This window comes from Alligator mississippiensis, chromosome 1 (assembly GCF_030867095.1).
Source record: "Alligator mississippiensis isolate rAllMis1 chromosome 1, rAllMis1, whole genome shotgun sequence".
Lineage (NCBI taxonomy): Eukaryota > Metazoa > Chordata > Crocodylia > Alligatoridae > Alligator > Alligator mississippiensis.
This window is the reverse complement of record NC_081824.1, coordinates 468483486-468506210: the sequence shown is the minus strand read 5'-3', so window position 1 is coordinate 468506210 and position 22725 is coordinate 468483486. Positions and strand designations below refer to the sequence as shown.

Genomic DNA, 22725 nt, shown 5'->3' with positions numbered 1-22725 from the left:
AGACCGGAGGGGGGGTGGAAATCGCATTGAATGTGAGGTAACGTCTGGAGTCAAAGGGTTACAACGGCAACGCTTCCAGTGTTTATGTGAGCAAGACCAGCAACCGCTGGCAAGCTGTGCTGGCCAAGCCTATTATAATGAGGAAAGTAAATATTATGCTATAGAGGCATAATAAGCTGCTTGTGTTTTTTAGTGGCAGCCCCATCCCGAAAGAAAACCTACTCGAATAGTTAAGATTCCTAAGGACAGCAAAGGTATAAAAAGAAAAGCAATCCGGCGAGGCACACACCCTGGAGGAGTCTGTGCTTACAGTATGGGAGCAGGCAAGAGGCCTCCCCGGTCCCCAGCTGGTTCCCATCAAGGCTTTTTTTTTCTTGGTTAATTCCAAAACTATCTTAAGTGATATTTTTATTTCAGAGTGAGTGAAAAATTGCACAGTGTTTCCCTTGCTCTCGTTCCACACTTGGCCTCTGCTCTGCCCTGACAGAAAAATCTCACTTGCAGACATCACAGCCAGGCCCGAGGCAAGACCCCAAGTCCGTCCGCCCCCACGCACGTTCAAACGACAGCTGGAAACGTGGATCTGAAGGCTGCAGTCAGAGCTTCCTTCCATTTTGAGTCAAATTACAAGCCCCAAATCCTGCCCAAACCAATTTCACTATCTCGTACCGGGAGGGATCGCCTGGCCCTAGCGAATGCTAGCACACAACAAGGGCCCCGCGGGGGCTGCTGTAGTTGCAATAACTTAGAGCAGCCCTGAGGCTGGTGCACAGCTGGCTGCTGGGCAGTGCTGCATTCAAGGGACCAGAAAGGTGGCTTAAAGCCACCTTCCCCACTCGCCAGGTCTGGCTCCACTACTGAGTCCAGTTCAGAAATCTGTCTCGCTAAGGCCAAATACCCCTTGAAGTCGGCAATGGTATTTTGTGTCCCAGACTCTTTGGGCACGTCCGTATGTGCAAAGCAATAAACTCCGGGGCTTATTGCTCCATAGTGTATTGCTCCTGGGCACACCGCTTGAACGTGCGCCCGGGATCCCAGCACTTTGAGCCGGGTTGGAGCAGCCCCAGCTGGCAGGGGGCATGGAGGGTCAGCCTGCCAGCCCAGGGCTGCTCCTGCCTGGCTCCGTGTGCCGCAGAGGGGCTGGCTGGGCCACGAGGGTGCTTCAGGCAGCCCCCACACTGCAGCACTCTCGTGCCCCGGCCAGCCGCATCAGTGTCTACACGTGCAGTGCTGCGGAGTTAAAAACTCCGCAGCAAAATAGGACTCGTATTTACAAGCACTATCCTGCCATGGAGTTAATTAACTTCCTGCAGCCTAATAGGGCCACATGCAGCCTAATTAGGCAGCTCCGCAGTAAACGTCTCATGTAGACGCGCCCTTTGCCACCTTCCTTGAGAGAGGAAGAGAAAGAAACCATTCCTCTTTTCTCCATAGGACAAAGCACTCTGGATCATCAGTTTGGGAAGGGAGTCAGAAAGGGAGGAGAGCTCAGTCCAGATGCTGTGTGAGCTGTACCTAGGGGTCACGGTCCCCACACTGTCCATCTGGTACTTTTCATCAGCACTAGATTTATGGGGATTTTTTTTCCTCTCTTTTTAAAATGTTACATTTACATTTCAAAAAAAGGGCTGCTTTACAGCCGAAGGAAGGGAAGAGAGAGAGAGCGAAAATGAGGCCTGTTAAAAATAACTAGCACTTTTCCTGCCTGCTGCTTGCAAGCAGTTTGTGTGTAGACTGAATGTGCCTGTAGAGAGAGATTACAGAACACGCTGTATTTAAAGAACAGCCAGGCAGCCATGTCGCGTTCCTCGGTGCAGAGCTTCTTAGACGGGGGAGAAAATACAAACCAGTGATTTTATCTGAGCCCAGAATAATGGAGACATTAACAAAGCACTTCTTCTAGCTGATTTATCCTCCATGCCAATGCTGTATTACTGGCCCTTCCTCTTAAATCTCGTTGCTCAGAACATTATCCCCACCCTTTCCAAATCATAATACAGCAGCAGCAGCAGCAGCTTCAGGTCAGAACAGCACTAGTGATATTCAGACTCAAGGTGTTATTGCTCACCCTAGAGAGGCATAAGCTCTCTGCCAGCTGGTCCCTAACAGGAAAGGGATTTTTGAGCTTGATCCTGCACATAAGCCAAAACCATAATAGCAGGGGAACTGGGGCAGATCCGGGGTGGGGGGGTGCACTGGTACAGGGCCAGATCGGTGTGGGAGGGATGCACTGATGCAATCCCCACCCCCCACCCCCTTTTATTTCTGCTTCACCCAAATTTTAAAACTAACTGCTTGGGAGAGGCGGCAACATTTCTATTCAGGCAGCATTGAGGGAGTCAATCAACTTTGTGGCTCATTGTCGTCTCCAGATTCCTGTTAATCTCTCTCCACTCCACCGGGGTTAACAACCCTCTCTTCTTTTGCAAGGTCTTCCACCGTTCACACTATTCTTTCTTCAAAATTTTTGCTATCCGTTAACTGCTAAAGTCGCTCTTCTATTTCACGGCCCGGCAGACTGTTTTTAGCTCTAGCTGAAAACCTTAACTCAGGTATGGTCATATTAACTCAGGTGTAGAAATGACAGACAGGGCACGTCTGCACGTTCATTAATGCGCAGTAGTTACTGCACACTTAGTTTAGTACTTGCCTAATGAAGTACTAACTAAATGTGCAGTATCTACAGTTACTGTGCGTGTTTGTTGGTTTTTTTGTGACACTTACTGTGCAGTAGCTTAATAACACCATGCAGGAACGTATTAGCACGGTTTTTGATTGACACACTACTGCACAGTGTTATTGGGATACTGTGAAGTAAGTGTCTCATGTAGACGTACCCACAGTGGCACTGGAGGCACTGTTAAGGCCCTCAAGAAGGCGCAATTTTGGTTAATGAATCTGAACTATAATGGGAACGGGACTAATGACACAATATCTTTTGACTATTTTTTTGCCTAGTTTGTTGTGGTTTTCTAAAACTTTATACATCATCTAGCTAAGTAGCATGTGTTCCAATAGTTATCTTTGTTTTTGCTTTGATCTTAAACGGAGTAATACATTGCTAGCCCCCCTACCATATTAGTCAAGCATCTAGATTGTCTTTACTTGGAGAAAAATGTGTTGTGTTAGAAGTAATGATATGCCACACCATCTGCCCTCCCTCCACCCTTTTCAAAATCCTAGATCCACCCATGAAGAACCGGGGCCTATATCACTGATTCACTCACTCTTTCAGGGGCCCGACTGATACAGGGAAGCAGCAGTTTGACTCCTGCCCTTGTTAACATGGTTACAATGTATAACTTACTTCTGAAACTAAATTGGGTTGGTCTAATAAAAGATATCAAATTCACCCAAGGAACCTTGTCTGCCTTCTGAAACTAAACACATTTAGTTGAAAGGTGAGGAGTATAAAATATAAGCTACAAAAGTAATGCCATGGCACACAAATAGATAAAAATACCAAAGTACAAGGGGAGATACAAAATGGACACACACAAATTTTAAAACACAATTCCTTATCTTAAAGTGAAAGAAAGAGGAGGGAAGAAAAGGTAGAAGAGGAAACACATATCCAAGGAGGGGAGAGCAACTGCAGGCAGGAGGAAAAGGGGGCTTTCTGCTACAAGAGAGGCCACTGGTCCGATGTCTCCAAGAGCTAGTTTGGTTGGCCAGGTGGACTCTAAAGCATCGACCACGTACGTAGTAATAGTTTGACTAGACGAGTGGCCCAATGTGGCAGAATTCCTGATATTTTCGCCAGAAGACCGGCGTGCCAGATAGTGTCATATGCTGCTGTTAAATCAAGGAAGACAACACCAGTCTTCAGGTTTTTCTGAAAGCTATTTTCAAAGAATTCAGGACGCATGGGAGAGGTGATATCTTTTATTAAACCAACTAGATTTTTGCAAAAAAAAATGCTTTAATTGCAAGCTTTCAGGTGCAAACACCCTTCATATTTTACCACCTCAACTTTCCTATGAAATATGAACTTTCATTTCTATCCAGGAGAACTTTTATAATCTTTTCTTTGATGCCTGACGAAGTGTGTTTGCGCCTGAAAACTTGCAATTAAAGATTTTTATTTTTTTTTTTTTGCAAAAAGCTAGTTGGTCTAATAAAAGATGTCCACTACCACAAGTCCTGAATGCTTTTTACTCTAGGCCAATACAGCTACAACCTGGATACTATTTTCAAAGAAGGCGGTGAAGGCTAGAACTTGATCGCAAGTGCTCCGGTCGTGGTGGAATCCAGCTCGGTCTCGGCATAGGGCCGAATCAATTCCCGGAGAAATGCATTGCAGAACTAGTGACTCCAATGAAGTTATGCTTAGGTTGGCCATGAATTTGGGGAAAGTTTAGTTTAACTTCTCTCGTGCATATGAGAGAAAGCCCAGCACTGGAGGACAGGGTGGAGTCAGTCCAACCAAGCTGGGAGGCATTATATGTTTTAGACAAAGCAGCGTCTGTTATTAGCTCCACTGGGGCTGGCCAGCAGAGAGTGGTCTGGGATTGCTGACCTTTTGCCTTCGCTTGTTGGGGAGTCTAACACCGAGAGCAGCACCCAGCACTGAGTAGCCCTTGTGTTCCCGCAACACAAAGCCTGCCAATGTCCCTAGGACCTGTGTTGGCACTGGGAACTTCCTCTTCAGCCCTCTCCAGTTTCCTGCGGAAGCCAGGCGCAACCTTGCCCACAATAGCTTATTCTGATGTGAAGTGCCAGCCAGACACATAATATACGAGCTTATGTTTGGGTGATCAACACCCATATGCAACACTGCAGCACGCATGCAAGGAAAGCGGGCACAATGATAAAAATGAATTATTTCCAAAGCAAGCGGCACAGTTTCAGGAGGCAGCTGGACTTACGAGTTTGTGAACGCCCACTGAAAGGCTTTCAAGGAAATTACATGAGAGGCAAGGATTTCTCAGCGTGGTACCTCTTCTTGGACCAACTAGGTAGGTGGGATAAAGTTTGTCTTGCATTTGAAAGCTTGTCTTTCTGCATCAGGTCTCTGATCACAGGAGGCCAGGCCCAGCATAGTAGAAAGTGTCTCTGTGTAGTCGGTGCCTTCTTCTTTCTTTAGGTTGTGGATTTTCCATTGTAAGCAGTAGATGTTAACAGTATGCTCATGGTACATATTATTAACACATCACGCATACTCATTGGAACAGCTCGGTGAGGGACCAGCTGGGCTCTCCATTGCTCAGCCTTCAACAGAGAGAGGATTGCTGTTGTTACAAAGGTATTTTTCACACGACTGCAGGTTGCTGGATGCCATGCAACAAGCACTGAGTGAGATTCCTTGGCCTGCATCATGCAGGAGGTCAGACTAGAGGAACACAACACTGCTTTCTGGCCTGGGGGAGCGGAAAAAAATCTATGAACAAAACCTTTAAGAACCATCCCAGAAATTGCATCTGACAGATCCCCTGGCAAAGTTCACGTGGCTAGATGGTTAGTTTGAGCAACCCAGGCAAATAGCATTCAGCATAAATACCTCCTGCATTGTCTAAAATAGATGTAGTGACAAAATACATTAACAAAGTATTGGTATGATCGCCTCAGCCATTGCTGCATCTCACCCCAGAAGTGGCTGCATTTCAGGGAATGCCTAATGTTACCAGGTGAGTGACTCCAGGATCCCCTTTCTGCTTCGGTCTCAGTCAACCCCTACCGGGGACAAAGCTCAAGCTGTCACTTCTCTATATGTGGGAACACTCAATTCTCCCCCCTCCTTTGCTAACTTCTTAGTTATGCAGAGCCCTTTTGGCCTTCGGCTTTAGTCCCTGAGCAAAACAGACCTCGAGAGATGCACTTTCCTGAACTAGCTTCCAACTAGACAAGCGGAGCTCTGGCTTGACAGTATAGCCGCGGTTGTGTGGACGGTGGAACAGGCTGCACAACCTGTCCGAGTATTTACCCAGTTTTTTGGGTGAATTTGGCAGCCCATGTGTTGCTGTAGCTACCCTGCCAGCAATACCTGAGCTATGGAGCTTAAAGCTATCTCAGGCCTGTGTCCGCATAAGCTGCAGACATTCCCATGATGCCTTTCCAATAGGTATCATTTGCTCCAAGCAGGTAAAAACCCTGCCCCGTATCGGACAATAAGTATTTTAAAACAATCCATATGCAGGCCTTTCTACCCAGAGCTTTTCATCTGTGCCATCTCCCCACCTCCGCCCCTGTAGCTAGGTAGACCCAGCTTCTTCATACTCTCTTCCCCAAGCTTCCCATTGTTTTGGCTTGATCCACTGATGACAGCTTTCCCTTCTCTGGGGGCTTCTTAGTGATTTAGTGTCCTTTGGACCTTAGGAGGAAGTGAGAGGCTTCATACCAGCTATGAGCTGCCTGCCCAGAGGAGTTTTCCATCGATTGACTCCTCTGTGAAATCCTATGAAATATGAACTTTTATTTCTACCCAGGAGAACTTCTACAGTCTTTTCTCCAATGCCCGATGAAGGGTGTTTGCACCCGAAAGCTTGCAATTAAAGAATTTTTTTTGCTAAAACATTGCTGGTCTAATAAAAGATATCATCTCTGCTATGAGTCCTGATTGCCTTTGGACCTAAGGCTTTTGTCTCTGAGCAGATAATTGCTGTAACCTAGCTGGAAGCCAACATCAATGGGTTTTTCTCAATACCTCCTGCAGTCATTGTCTCCTTAACAGCTCTGAAGATTTTACCTGGATGTGCCCTATCTCTAGTCCTGCTTGTTTTTCCTACCAGCTCTTTTGCATCCGATCCATGTGGTCAGGCAATCATATGGCAAATGCCATATTCATCAAAAGACAAGGTTTGTTGGGTAAATGTGATATTTTTTATTAGACCAGCTAAAGAGTTGGAAAAATTCTTCTTTGCAAGCTTTTCGGGGCAAACCCCCTTCTTCAGGCAGAGGGACAGTTCATTTATTCATTCATTCATTCATAAAAAGAAAGAGTACTTCCAATGTCCTTCACCATGTTCGCTGAGTCTGCAAAGCTCTCTTACAAAGAAAGTTGCTCCATGGGTAAAAGAAAGCAGTGGCACAGTCTATTCAGCACAAGGCAAAGAGGAGATTTCAGGAGGAAGAAAAAGGCAGGGAGATAGCTCTTAATTACAGACAGATAGATCCAGGAAAATCTATTATATGATCCGGCAGTGTTTACACAGCTAGTCCTCTGGCTCAGCCTCATGCTGGCACTTAAGTCGAATCCCTCAGCAATTTCTTGGTGGTGTTTGCTGTTCAGGCTAAGAATCACCAATCCAGCTGTCCCTCCCCTCCCCTGCCCCAGTGTCTCTCATTTCACCTTAGCAATTCCCTCTGTCCTTCCTTCACATTGGAGTCATGGCAGCAGAGATGGCAACAAAACCAGTAGATCAGATTTCAGACTTCCCTTGTACTGATAATAAATAAAGCACGTAGAGAGGGGGAGGGAGGGTGCAGGTAAGTCAGAACTGAGATAGCATAAACCCCGGTTTCCGGGCTCTATTTGGAATATCTTCATTTGTGGATTCAGTCCAGCAGGTCACAAGCCAGTTTTAAAAACAAGCAACAAAAAAATTGTTAAGTAGATCAGACAGAGAAAGCCTGCAAGAGAGTTAGTGGGTCTACTGGGCAGAGGCGAAATGAAGGAAAACAGAAGCATAACACAGTAGCTAAAGAATTTGTCTCCATCTACACTACAGAGGATTGTGGGTGATATAATGATAGATGTTATCATTTAGAGACATTCCCTTACTTAGAAGACTACAAAAGCTGGGATTTGGGAGATGGCTCTTCAGTTAGGCTAGTCGTTTAAAGAGACATAAGTTCTGCAGAGGTTGCCTACTGCTCCACAAATAAGGCCATTATTTTGTTCTCATTCACATATGCCTGTGTTTATTGAATGCAGTGATCACAACAGGCGAGACCCACCCTTGACTCACTGTTTTGGGGGGAAGTTAGATGCTGGTCAGAAGATCTATAGCAAACGTGGGCTGCAGTGAAGTCCCACGGTGGAACTTATGTGGGTCCTAGATCTGGCAGTGACCCTGTGCTCAGGGAGGACTCCACCTTTGCAGAGGATAGAGATTAAGCTATCAAAAAGTAGATGCGGAAAGTAGATGCTGAAAGGAAGTAGATGCTGAAAGGAAGCAAAATGAAGAGACTAAACTGCCAACAGAACAACACTGTCTTGTTAAAACTGGCTCCTAAACAAGAAGATCAGCTTTAAACCCAGCCACCCATCAGATTAGCATGCTTAAAACACGACAGCTCCTATAGCCAGGGGCACACAAAGCTGTGATGTGGCCAGCATCATGTCTGGCTGCTTCTGACTCCCCAGCCCACATGACCAGGTGCCCATTCACAAGTGGATCACATACTAGCAACCACCCTCACTACAAGTTTGGGAAACAGGGCATGCATTCCTGTCTTGAAAGCTGCCGCAAGATCCTTTCCTTCCCCACTCTGCCATGAGGTCGCGCTTCGAGGAAACCAGAGGGTAGCAAAGGATGCACCCAGCAGGTCAGCAGGATGATCCATCTCAGAATTATGCATCAAGAAGTCAGGGAAATTGCTTAAAACAATCACTGAAAAATATCGAGCTGATGGGATGGAAAATCTAGGGCAGAGACAAACCAGCATGGTTTTTTCAAAGGAAAGCTGCATCCCTACCGCAATTCTTTCAGCAGAGCAACAAAATAGTGGTGCGACAAGCCCATGCTCCTCATAAAGGTGCCCTGCCACCTGGGCTCTGCCATACCCGAACCTACTCACATGCCACAACTTGGCATGTCTGGAGGTGGTGCTCCATGATTCCTTTACAGGCTCGGGAATGCCCGCCTTGGTACGTCTTCTGTGGGGCTCCTCCTCCCCTATATCCCACCCCTTTCCACTCAGGTGTTACAGTGGATCCAGGCAGTGCCTCCATGTAGTTGTGGGTTTCATCCTTCACGTGGCGGTGTGACAAGGAAAGGAGCCATAGCGGTCTTGCCGCGGTGCTGTTGCTCTCAGAAAGCTGCAACACAAAAAGAACATAACTTAAAGGAGCTCAGTCTGAGCAGTGGGCAGGGTGATGTTGCCCCTGTGCCAAGCTGCTCAATCCTGAGCACAGGAGATCGAGGGCCTTTCATTCCCCTTCAGTGCTTGGTTCCCTTCCAAGCCTCTTGCTGCGGGCCCTTCCCATTCACCCGCTAGGCCAGGTTTGCCTGGTTGGGGCCTAGTGCCACGTCTGTTCCCCTTTGGCACATTTTGGGAGTGCAGACGCACTGCAGGGGTGCACAGGGTCCATGGGCTGTCCCTCCAGGGTGCACCCTTACCTGGTGCCCACAAAGCCCACTGTGCTGCACTCTCCCATCCCCACCTGACCTGTGCATTCCCGGACAGTCCTTCAGCCTTTGTCTGCGGTGGCGGCGGGTGAGCTCACTGGCATGCTAAGCTGTGTGTTGGTGGGGTCAAGTGGCTTGGCATTGGCTCTGGTCTTTGGCTCTCCACGGGCTGATGGACGCTTCTGGCTCCATCTGGGCTTTCCAGTCCTGGGACGTGTAGGGCTCCTAGCTGGCTGTAGAGGGGTGCACCCAGGTCTTCCTTGATTGCCTTTTCCTTAATTGCCTTTTCACTGAAGCATACACATGGCACTCCCCTGGACCCACTGGCCATCAGGGGAAGTGACAGGCTTCTTCCAGGGGCAGGGAGTGCTTCCAGCTCCATTTCCAGGTCCACTTTAAACATGCAGTCTCCAGCTCCTGTGCCAATTAGAAGCGGTCCCTCCAGCTCCTTAGTGTCGGCTGCTTCACTCACGGCCCAGCCACCTGGGCTGTAGCACCAAGGTAAGCCGGAGAGGGGGCTGTCACGAGTGGGAAAGGAAGAAGTGCTTCAGTGCTTAAAGCCCCCCAGTTAGCCATTCAGCTCTGAAAGCTGATTTTTACCTATAAGACCATAAGGGTCTCCTAAAGGAAAAGCTATGCTGTAGAACGGGACAGTAAATTTTGTCCTCTTCCAGCGATGATTGTGGATACCAGCATGAAAGGTTTAGGAAAAGAAAAGGGAGGTGTCAAGAAATATGCTAGGGATGAAAGAGAAGAGTTAGAAGGACACAAAGGAAGGCAAGAATGAGCCAGAGAAATGGCAATGATAAACGAGGTAGAGTTTGAATGACAGGTGGACTCCCAAGGGAAGATGCAGCTAGTTGCTGATGATTATGGGCTAGCCCTGACATGGAGGATCGGAGCAGTCAAGCCAATTTAAGACTCTCTATTTAAAGACTCCCAAGCAGCCTAAGATTAGAAACTTGCAGGATTTCCTCACATCCAGACATCAGCCCTTGGAGCTGGACAGGGGGTGGTTTGTTATCTTCCCAGACTAAACAAGAGCGAAGCTAAGAATTGGCTGTATTCTGTGGTTTGATGGCAGCAGATTTATAGTCTAGAGAGTGAAGCTGCTTTGAGACTCCCACCTTTGTGTGTCTGAAACACTCTGGCATTTCCCAGGGGATGTACATTTTTTCCTGGAGGTGCTAATCAAGACAGACATTGCATTTGGAGACTAATAAAGTGGCCGCATTTACTATAAAGTGCAAAGAATGAGTAGGTGGAAGTGCACAAAAGGAAACTGGAAACAGCCAGCCCCCCTGCCCCCAGTAATTTGTGCTATTAACCTTTTGCCACCGGAGATGATGTTCATACATGTACAGCACTACCCAATACAGTGATTTATTTGTAGGTCTAAGCCTAGTGCCAAACAGGCAGGTTGAACTTCAAAGAACTTCAGGAAGAACTTCAAAGAGACATAGCTTCTCATTATGAAGAGTGAAGAAGGCTGGCTTTGTGAAGGCGGGGAAATCTGGGTCCAGACCCCTGCCACAGATGCCTTATGTGACCTTGGGGAAGCTGTTGGGCCTCCATGGTTATAGTCTGGAAAATGGAGCTAGGACCTACTATCAGAACCAGAGGGGAAAGGGGATGATTTTTCCAGGCTGCAAAATCTTGGGATTTCAGCACTTTTCCTATTCTGAATCAGAACAAAACCAACCCACCCCCCTTTTTGTGCAAAATTCTTGAAGTAGATGAAGTAGATTAATTAACTCTGCAGCAGGATAGTACTTGTAAATATAAGTATTATCCTACTGCAGAGTTTTTTGCTGTGCAGCAATGCATGTGTAGATGCTGACCCGGGAGTAAACTGTGCCCAGTCACCCAACCAGAGGGGACCACACTCCTGCCTGCTGTCTAGCCACACAGCTCAGCAGCTGCAGGAGCCTTGTGGCCCAGACAACTTTCCAGCTGCAGGATGCAGCCCAGGCCTCAGCCCCTACGACCCCTGCCCCCTGGGCCACACTTCTGCCACCAGCCAGAGTCCGGGGCCGACCCCTGTCCCCCTGGCACCCAGGCAGCTGCGGCTAGAGCCTGGAGCTCTCCTGGCTGCTGCAGGAGGACAGAGCAAGGCAGGAGCAGTTCTGGTCTACACTGCTCCTCCCCAGCAACATTTGCTCCTGACCTTGCCACACGTATACACTGCACCTAGGAGTAGTTTACTGCAGAGCAATTTGCTCCGCAGTTTATTCATGCACATTCACTGCACGTGTAGATGTGCCCCTTGCAGCTCCACATGATCCCGTAGAAACAGTAATAATGAGTAGTCTCCAAAAAGCCTTCTGTTCTCCTGCACCATGGAGGGATGACAGCTTGAGTACCTGGGACACCTCGGGCCCGTCTACACAGAATTGGACCGTCCTAGGGAGCACAGCTGGGGGAAAAAAAACATCCCACCCACTCACTTCTGTATCATACTTGCCAAAAGCCTGAAAGATGTCTTACGGTCAATTGGTGGTGCATCTTGGGAGTGCTTATTAGAGCAGCTATACTGGGTTTTTTCAGTGTTCAGTGTACACAGAGCAGAAACGATTCAGCAGGGAGTTTTTTCATGGTAGGGCTCCTCAGTGTGGTCTCATGCAGTGTTGATATGCCTTTAAAACTAGACTCAGCATAGCAGGGATGTTCGTGTTATAAGGAGCAGTGGGCTGGATGAGCAAACATTTTCCATCTAATTCCTATAATTCTTCAGCTATGGCAACACCCAACAATTGGCTCCTGACTGACAGAGAAGAGAGAGGCGGCTGGGCAGAGAGGACAGGGAGGCACTTTCACGGCTGGGTGAAGAAAACCTGAGCAGTGCCTGTCAGCTTCTGCTGGATGATCCAGTGCGTCATGAGCAAAACCAGAAAATACCCGAACACAGGCTCTCCCCCTGCCACCACAGCGGGCTGGGAAGTAGCGAGGACTGAATGTTTTTCCAACCCTACTCATGCTGCATGTGGAGCATGATTCACTGACAACAGGAGTTTCCATTTCACTCTGGACTCTGCTTCCACGGGAGCTTTCTGCAGAGGGGGCCTTGCCCCCGTCCTCTGCGCTAGGAAGAACAACAAGGAGGAGCTTGCAGAACAAGGCTGTCAAGTTCATGGTTACGAATCCCTCCCGCCCCCGCCTATTCTGTACAGCTGCTGACATCTGGAGCAGAGGTCTGACACCACAGGGCCACGGCTGCTTGCTCCGAGCTGCCCTCAGCAGATTTCAAATGAGGAGGAAGCGGAGAATAAAAATAAGGAAGGCTCTTGCCCTAGAAGGGGTGGGGGTGAAGAGGTAGGAGACTGAACGTCCAAACCAAGGACTCTGTTCTGATTCTGCTTCAGATCTGCTGGGGCACCTCGACCTACAAGTGCACCTGCTCTGTGCTTCTGGAAACTGAGTGAGATGCCAGAGAGGGAGACCCTTCACACCCTGCCAAACTGGGAGCATGCCAGCCAGTACCAGGAGCAGGGTGGGGTAGCTGCCTTAGGGTAGTATTCAGGGACAGGACTAAGAGACAAGGTGTTTGAGGGAGATGATGCTTTGCGGACAGGTGCACAGGAGCGCCATGCCATGGGTGCATCTATTGTAACAGGTGCACAGGTTCCTATGGTAGGTTAAGGAGGCAATAATCAGTGACTAGAATGTGTATGTATATATATCTAGGTCCATATATCGACATTTAGATCTCTCTCTCTCTCTGTATATATATATATATACATATATACACACACACACACACACACACACACACACACACACACACAGAGAGAGAGAGAGAGAGAGAGAGAGAGATCTATATAGAGAGATATATAGATATCTAGATCTATATATCTCTCTATATAGAGATATATATTGTTGTTCTTCCTAGTGCAGAGGATGGGATATATATCTCTTTTTTATATCTATATCTAGATAGATAGATAGATATTTCTATGTAGAGAGAGAGCTATATAGCTCTCTCTAGATATCTAGATCTATATAGATCTAGATCTAGATAACCTTTATATAGAGAGATCTATAGATTTCTGTCTCTATATATACCTTTATATATATAAAAAGAGAGAGAGAGAGAGAGAGATCTAGCTATCTATAGAGAGATATATAGATCTAGATAACCTTTATAGATATATATATCTATATATAGATATATATACACCTTTATATATAACCTTTATATATATAGAGAGAGAGAGAGAGATATCTATAGAGAGATATATAGATCTAGATAACCTTTACATATATATCTATAAAGAGCTTGTTTGTTTTAAAGCTACCATAGGGTGGTACAAGTCAGCACCATGCAGCAGACCTTGAGCTAGCCCTGTGTGCACTAAGCTCATTCGCCTGCCCACAGCTAAGGCAGTATCCTGTTCGAGAGGCAACAAAGAGAGCAGCACAGCATTTCCAAACAACACTGCCAGGCACCATAGGAACACAGGAAAGTCAGCGGGCCTTCTTCGGCCTCTCTTGTGGAGGTGCTCGGAGGACACATCCCACTGGTTCAGTCACTGGTCCCACGGATATGGCTCGTGGGTTCTGTTCCCAGCTCTGCCCCTGACCCACGTAACTTTGGACAAGTCACTTCCACAGTCTGAACGTCCATTTCTCCTCCTAACCTCTGTCAGGCTGGTCTGTTTAGACAGCAAATCCATCACGTGTCTTATGATGCCTATACGACGCACTGACTATAATGGCATCCTGCCTCAGTTCTCATATGGCTTGTCTATAATAAGTCAGGACTGGGTGTTATGAAAGACAGGGTGGACCACAGCCCAGCCACGCCAGTCTACTGACTCACTACAGAACCAGAAGTTCACCTGAGAGGCCAGTCCAGACTCATTTGCAGCCACTTGCAGACTGGGCACAGCCTGAGGTTTCAAAAGCAGCCACTGGGGACAAGTCTGAATTAATTTCTCTCTGGAGCCCAGTAGACTTGGGGGAGCAGACATGGATGGGGTGTCCTCACCCTGCATTCCTGATGTTTCGGTATCACCCAACGCAGCACAAGATCTAAAATTCAGCTATTGAAAGCATATTGTACGCTAGCAATACATCCCTTCCTGCTTGATTTAGAGCGCTCACATAGGACTCAGATAATCTGGGTGCTATTTCTGATTGCTCAAGAGGAGTATGGCTATTTACACACATGTGCGTTCACGCACGCAAGTATAACTGCGGAAAGCTATAGCAGTTCTCTCGCACCACCTACATCTCTAGCCAGGGGTCCAGGGATCAGTATCTCTCACCTTTCAAGGTCACCCTGGCCTCTCTATAAAGACTATTTATCCCGAGTGATTTGCAGTTCGGCCTGTCCAGAAGCGAAGGAGGAGATGAGGAACTCGGATGTATCCGATGCTGTGGAGCATGTCCACGCATGCATTCTTTGCCCCCCATTCATCTCTGCTATGTATGGGGGATTGGGATGGATCACACTACCTACTGACCTTTCAGAGCAACCAGCCGGTCTTCATACCGACTGGGACAGCGTCCTGAGCAGCTGCCGCCAGGGTTGTGAGACGGCATCTCTCACAGCTAGCTATTGCATGGAGCTGGAAGACTAAGAAAGTTTAAGCAGGGACCACAGGTAAGAGAGAGAGAGATCCAGCTCTGCACTAGGTCCACAACCCGATGTCAGAGGTTCTCCATTCAACACATTTATGAGTCATCCCCATCCAGAAGGCACAGTACCCAGGCTGAGTTAGCTACGGTGTTCGCATCAAACTTCAAAGCACCTGGAAGCCAGGGCCTAGTTGAGCGTAGCTGTATTGCCAGCTCAAGCCACCATTCAGCTTTCCCCATCAGATTACCCCCAGCTTTAGGAAACCTAGATTGATTTATGGCTTTATGTTGCCATTCCAGGCTTTCACCAGGCCCACAGATGAGAAAACTGAAGTTTGGGCTGAGTTTCACTTAGGGTCACGGTCTCAGAAGTGCTGTCCTGGATCGCAGACCCCAGAACCCAGCCAGATCACCAAATCCTGTTAATAAACTGATTGCACCCTTCTTAAACCCAGCCAGGTTTCTTGCCCTCACTCGACTCCTACTAGAGCGCTCTTCCAGACTTCATTTCTCTATCTGAAACTTCATTTCCAGCCTATGTTTATTCATGGCCAACTTATAGCCATTTGATTTTATGCCAACACTGTTCATTAGCTTAAATAACCCTTCCCCTTCCTGTTGTTTACCTCTGGTATCTTGATAGCAATCATTTCTCCTCTTAACCCTCATTTTGCTACACTACACGCATAGTCTCCATCCCTACTACAGGCTCTCCATTCCCTTGAACATCCTAATTGCCCTTTCGTGGACCGGCTTCAGCAGAAGTTCATCTTTCCTGAACGTGAGCAGAAGTGTACACACTATTCCAGATGAGGCTTCACCCAGGCATTCTGCAATGGCATTAATATTTCCCTAGCTTAACTGGAAATGCCTTCAAGTTCGGGTTTCTGAGTTCATTTGAACTCAAGCACCAGAACATGCTTCTCAAAAATAGATCAAAACCAAACAAAACAGCCACACACAAATGCCAGTGACCCTCAGCCAACATGAACTGAAACTACGGGGGGAAATGAACTTATTCATGCATGGTTTTGGTAAACTAAAAGGCAATAGAGTCAAAAGCTTGTATTTGGTGAGAGTTAATCTCAGATGTAGCTGCACTACCCAATTTGAACCTTTGACTCATAAATCAGAGAATCGTAGAGAAGTCGGGCTGGAAGAGTCCTCCAGAGGTCATCTAGTCCAACCTGCTTCCTGAGGCAGGCTCATCCCTACCCAAATCATCCTATGCAAGGAACAGGACTGTACAGATCTGGTGTTTATTTGGCCCATTGCTGAGATGAGAAGTTTAGGACTTGATCTGGAATTAGGTCCAAGATCTGGGCTCCTGTTCATCTCAGTGTCAGAAGTGCCTACAGCTGAGAGGACATGCCAATCAGGGATACAGCGGGGAGGTAGTCAGTGGAGGCTTGACCCTAGAGGATCCAGAGTAGACAAGGCCAGGGAAGCAGGGATCCCAATTAAAGTCAGAAATCAACAGGAACCTAAGATCAAGGAGTCATCAGCCCAAGGCTAGCCAGAGCGGCCTCTGTCCTTTTGAATAGCCTCCTAGGCAGTGAAGGGGCTGCTGCTAAAACGCAGGTAGCCACACGCATGCCACCAACTGGGGACAGCTGGCAGTAATTGGGCCACTGGCAGCCAAGCCCACTCAGGCAAGCAGGGCCAGCTAGGAGCAAATTAAGTCTGCCTTCTGCCCCAGCTCCTGGCAACACCCAAGAGATCGCGAGAGACAACCCAATTCAGAGTCAGGCTGTCTTGTACTGTTGCACTGCCGATGCAACTGCAATGATAGAAGTGAGGCTGCAGAATGGCATCGGGCAGCCAAACCTTCTCCGAGCTGGATTAGACATTGCAATAGCAGAAACCCCAGCACTACGTCTATACTAGCACTCCTATCACTGCTGCTAGCACCTGTGAAGCCACTCCAGTGGAAAATGTCCACAGAATCCGCTCCAGGGATTTCCAATACCAGAATGGCAGTCAGGGTACCTGGGCCTGTGGTTAAGGAGAAAGCTTACAAGAGCTTTCCACCATGGGCTTTCTTGACCCAAATCCACCACACCTGGATTGTTCATATGCACATACACTTATAATATGGTGGACAGGTGATTTAAGTGACAGGGTCAGCAATAGGAAGCTGAGCGCTGAGTTGCTCAAGAAGAGTCCCCCAGGAGCAGGTCCAGAGGCTGACTCTTCTAGGCCAAATTAATACCAGAGGTAATGGCCAATTCAAGTTTACCTGCACCAGGGATGAATCTGGTGCCACATGCAGAGGTTGCTGCTTCAAACAGATTTTTTAAAGGCAGAAGTTACTCCTGAAGGGAGAGTCCCTGGTGGCGGCAGCCCAGGACCAGAGATCTGAGGGGGGTCCATGTAGGCCACTAGGAAAACCTGGGTCTTAGTGCTGCTCTGTCAGACCCCCGGTGGGAGCATGAGAAACCTACTTGGGCTCAGCTCCTCTGAAGGTCTTTAGGAGCATTGGGAGCTGGGCACCTTAATAACTTTGAGGAGCCAGGCCTTAATGCAATGAATGTAGCAGCACACTTCACAGAAACATTGTGGGGCAAACACTTGCAGGTTGTGAGGAGCCTGACTACTACAGCAACGAAGGGCAAATAACTTCCTAAGATCCTTGAGGATTTGGCATGCATGAAGAAGTTGTCGAGTTGCTTCCTTTTGGCACCCCCTGCTGTGGTACTGTGTCCTTTGAACCTCCTCTCCGAAGATGAGCTCTTCATTGCCACGATCATCCTCGGAGCCCTTCTCTTCACCTGCTCCGCTTGAATGAATCCTTTTTGCACATGGGAGACCAGAAGTGCACAACAGTGCAAAGCCTCACCAGTGCCTCGCACAAATGCCACCAACACGTGTCCATCTCTGCAAACACCTCTATGCAGTTTCACAACTGCACTATGTTACCAGCTCACAGCCATCCGGGGACTCTCGTACACCCAGATCCTTCTCTTCCCGAGTCATTTCCGACTGATGAGCTCCTGGCTGAAGCAGACATACTCGTTCTTGCTCCCGGTGTGCACGGCCTGGCACTCTGTATTCTTGACTGCTACCCTACTGTTATTGCTTCAGTCCTCAAGGTCAACCTGTTCTTCCCGTATGACATCTTGATTCCCTGGTGTATTCTTAATGCCTCCCAGCTGTGTGTCACCCACGTAGTCTAGCAGCATACTCCTACACTGTGTGTCAAGGTGATCAAGGACAACACTAAACAAGTTTGATCCCAAGCCGGGTCCTTAAGGAACCCCAGTAGTACCTGGCCACAAGCCTCAGATTCCCCTTTTGTACCTTCTGCACATCTTAAGACAAGTTACACATTTTAAATGCACCATTTCGATCATAGGCAGACAAGGTTCTTTGGGGAAATGCGATCTCTTTGATTAGACCCACTAAATAGTAGGCAAAATTGTTCTTTGCAAGCTTTCGGGTACAAACACCCTTCTTCAGGCACAGGGAGAGTCATTTATTTAGCTCATTGCATTTTGCAGACCTGAGATCTGTTTATAGATCTCCTACAATAAAGAAAGTCTCCATTTCCCAACCCAGACTTTCATGCAGTGTTGCCAGCTACTGGATTCCACCCTAGAAGTGGCTGCATTTCAGCATGCATGAAGCAGCCCTTGCTTACAACAGTATATGACAAGTGTCCTTTGGGGCCAAAACATTTCAAACTGTAAGATCCCTTCCTGGTGGCAGCATTATGACAACACCTCCCTCCACTGACTATTCCTCTGGGCTGCTTGATTTATAGGGCTTTCATTTCGTGCCTGCTGAAGAAACTCATAACAGACACAAAGGGAGCTTTCTGGGATGACTGCCTCCCTGACCTCCCCCCCGCTTCAGGTACACCACAGTCCCTTGCAGAGACAATGTCCCTTGTCTGCAGAAAACCTGGCTGGAGTGGTTTTCATTCACCAAATATGAAAAGCAAGCCATTTCTCTCCGTCTCTCTTCCCCCTTCCCCTGTGTAGACATGGATTGATTGTCAGCGGAAAAATAATTCCTTTACTGAGTGTGCAGAGATACATCAGCTGACTGTGTTTGCTTCAGTAAATCTCATGGTCACACAGGTCTAAATCTGCAGCAGCGACAGCATAAGCCTTTCCTTTTATAGGATGCAGAGACAGTGGTGGGGACGAGGTGGGGGTGGCAGGCAGAGAAAATACGTTGCTGCATCCAAGTGAGGACCCCTGTGCTTAAAGCTGGGGCGATGCCGTACGAGGAAATGAAGCGTGCTGTGTGCATTGCGACTCGCTCGCTGTCTGAAGAGCATGCAGGAGCATGAAACTGTTCATTTATAATGGGTGTATAATTACAGTCTTGTGTGGCACGGGTCTCGTTAGAAAGCTACCTTGGCTTGTGTCGCAGGTAGATCGGCAATGCTAACCCCTTTACAAGGTCAGGCTCCTGGAGTGCTTACATAACAGCTTCGTAAAAGAAGCTACAAGGGCTGAACACAATACCGACCACCTCCTGCAGTAGACCCCCCACCCCCCATTCCCCCCAAAATGATGCCTCCAAGGCTGAGACACTATATATCTTATTGCTGCAGGAGGCTGGAAACCTAAATGAGTGGCAGGGGAGGGGGAAGGGATAGAAACATCCAAGGAAGAGCTGGGCTTGCTTCTGTACTCCACCCCTGCACAACCCAGGCAGCCGGTGAAAACTCAGACTCCCTCCCTGAAGGGGCCAGGGATGGGGCAGGGCAATGCCGTGGCTCCGAGGCTTTCTTAATAGCTGCCAAATTAATTTGTGGTGAGCCCCCTTTGTCACCTCTGTCCCCATTTGTGCCATCAGCAAATAAGTGACATTAATTAATGCATCTGTCACTCAAAACCGTTCCATAGACATAAAATTCCTGCTTCTCTTCTCCTGGCAATTTGGTCACACATGACACACGGAGCAGATCCAGAAACAGATCCCGCGTCTCCTTTGCATTCCCCTCTATATCAGAGGTCAAACCGCAGAGGCGGCTCTCCCCATCAATCAAGCTGCACCTAGGAGAGATGCTCCTCCGAGATGTTCAAAATTGCATCAGGCATGACACGCGGTTGGCTCTTGCTATTGGGATTTGCATGCACCCGTGGCTTTTGCTGGGTTTCTCAGGCTTGCTACCCTCATCCTGTAAGAGCTGGATTCATAGGTTGTTAGGGGCTGGAAGAGACCTCACAAGATCATCGGGTTCAGCCCCCCTGCACTAGGAAGGAAAAGACAACTGGGGTCAAGTGACCCCAGCAAAGTGACTGCCCAGTCCCCTCTTGACAACTTCCAGGGTAGGCGATTGCACCACCCTTGGAGGGGGCTTATTTCACAGTCTGAGCACTCTTACTGTGATGTTTTTCCTAGAGTTGAACCTGAAACGGTCTTCCAAGAGTTTGTGGCCATTACTCCTGGCTTTCCCCAAGGGTGCCCTGATGAACAGTTGTTCACCGAGCTCTTGCTGTATTCCCCTGATGTAGCAGTAAGCTGCTACCAAGTCCCCTCTCAGCCTTCTCTTTTTTAGACTGAAGAGGCCCAAGTCCCTTAGCCTCTCCTCACATAGTCTGCCTTGCAAGTCTCTGGCCTCTCTCGAGCTTTTCCACGTCCTTGTTGAAGCGTGGCTCCCAGAACTGGCGGTCTCACCAATGCTAGGTAAAGTGGAGGAATCACTTCCTTGGTTGTACATGAGATGCATCGATTGATGCATGCCAGAGTATTGTTTGCCCTACCGGTTACAGCATCACATTGACAGCTCATATTCATACTCTAGTCTATTATTACCAGTGGTGCTGGTCAAACTGGTGCCACCAAGCCTGTAAGTGTGTTGGGGGTTGTTTGTCCCTAGATGGAGCACTTCATACTTCTCAGTGTTGAACTTCATCTGCTTTTGACCCGCCCAACTCTCCAGCCTGTCCAGGTCCACCGGATCGGCAGCCTATCTTTAAGCATGACCACGCTCCCCCATAGCTTGGTGTCATCCACAAACTTGGCTCTTCACCCCCATACCCAAATCATTGATAAAGATGTTGAAAAGCACTGGACCTCTGAGGGACACCACTGGCCACTTCTCACCAGGACAACACAGGTCCATTCATTAGGACTCTCTGGGTCCTACCTTGCAGCCAGCTTCCTACCCACCTAACCATCAAGCAGTTAAGCCCACAATCCCCTAACTTTTTCATGAGAACATCATGGGATACCAGATCAAAGGCCTTTTGGAAGTCTAGATATTTAATGTCAACCTTCTCCATCTTATTCAGGTGGCAAGTTACCTGGTCATAGAAGGAGATGAGGTTGGCAAGACAAGACCTGCCCACGATGAAGAGCGTATCGCACATAGACTCCTTGATGAATTTTTCCAGCATTTGCCCTTGGATTGAAGTTAAGTTGATTGGCCTATAGTTGCCCAGGTCCTCCCTCCTCCCCTTCTTGAAGATGAGCACAACATTGGCCTTTTTCCAACTTCAGGGACCTCTGCGGAGCACCACGACTGTGGATGCTGTGTTGGCCTGACCACCTTGTTCTCACTGAAGCTCAGGTGCATTTCTGGGGTCCATCTTGAATGGAGAAATGAATGGGGGTGGGACAGATCCAAAGCTGGTGTGTGAGGATGCTATGAATGCTGCCGTGTCATTTTTTTGTGTGAATGCTGTACATTGCTTGATCGGCGAGGGGAAGTGGGTCTATCCTTGAGCAGGAAACGTTTGCTTTATACCTACAGTCATCTGTGTGTGGAGGTAGCAACAGCTCCCAAGACAGGCATGCACTTGAGACATGACTAGGCAAGCTGCTGGCTTCAGGAATCCTGTCTCCGGTCTCTGACAACTTGCAAGCCATGACTGTGAAGCAATCTGGTACAGAGTTAAAACCCACAGACATCACATGGAGGGAATCTAACTTTGTGTAGCTCTCCTGATGGGTCACTCCAACACTTTCACAGCCTCCTTTTTTTAACCCCAGACATTCAAGCAGGTACCACGCACAACTGAAGAGGGAGACAGTCACACAATCCCCATAGATAAGTGAGATACCTTCTCAGTTTGCGTCAGTCTCTGCATCACCAAAGCATGAGCAAATTATACTTTAAAACACTTCTGAGAGCCAAAATGATGATCCCCTGGATCAAGGAAAATAAGACCTGGCAAAGAGGTGACTTGCCAAAGATCCTACACAAAAACCAGGTAAGAAGCCCAGGTCTCCCAGTTCCCATCCTCAAATCATAAGCCACATGACTCATGTTACATTAAAACAAAGCACTGAGGACTCAACTGAACCTAGTCTTTTGTTAAGTAAAAACTTTCAGGGACCGGAGACTGGGAAAGGCTCTATCTGAGAAGCATAACATTTTAGCATCAAAACACGCTGGACCAGTTGTTATCCTGGTACGTCTCTACTGGAGTCTGTGAAATGATTCAAGTGCAGCTCAGTGACAAAATCTGGCCTGTAGACTCATTATATTGTATATATAAAAATCACCAGATTATTACATCTAGTTAGTGTTTTGAGTTGCGTTAACGGAGGCTTCTAAAGTCTCTTGCTGTCATGGTTGAGGCGTGAAGATGGGTATCATTGATCCAGCTGTGTCTGAGTCTGCATACAGTATGAATCAATAGCTCTGAAAGGCCTAAACTGCCCCTTTTAGATGCCCAGTGACTATGTCATTATTGTTAACTATTTCACTGCTCAGCACAGTACGCATGAAAGGAGAGAAAAGAACCAGTCTGTAGTAACAGCTTACATTGATGTCACCAGTAGTTTGGTCCAGGATGAGTCTGCCTTGTGAATCACTGTCCTGATGTTTTTCATAGATTTCATAGACATTAGGGCTGGAAGGGACCTCGGCAGATCATCGAGTCCAGCCCCC

At 47.8% G+C, this 22725-nt stretch overlaps 3 long non-coding RNA genes across 3 annotated transcripts in view; 1 reads left to right on the top strand and 2 right to left on the bottom strand.

Moving 5' to 3' along the window:
* Positions 1-22725, bottom strand: part of LOC106739383 (uncharacterized) — an 82245-nt gene that overhangs the window by 18352 nt on the left and 41168 nt on the right. The window lies entirely within an intron of this gene.
* LOC132248675 (uncharacterized) lies at positions 70-14711 on the bottom strand. Its single transcript, XR_009459996.1, has 2 exons — positions 9331-14711; positions 70-8980 (listed from the first exon to the last, which is right to left on the bottom strand). It is a non-coding gene; the product is annotated as an uncharacterized LOC132248675 (long non-coding RNA).
* The window catches only part of LOC109281108 (uncharacterized), a 33750-nt gene continuing 15766 nt past the window's right edge, over positions 4742-22725 (top strand). The window contains exons 1-2 of the long non-coding RNA XR_009459995.1: positions 4742-4958; positions 21122-21399. This is a non-coding gene — a long non-coding RNA (uncharacterized LOC109281108). The remainder of the gene's footprint in view (positions 4959-21121; positions 21400-22725) is intronic.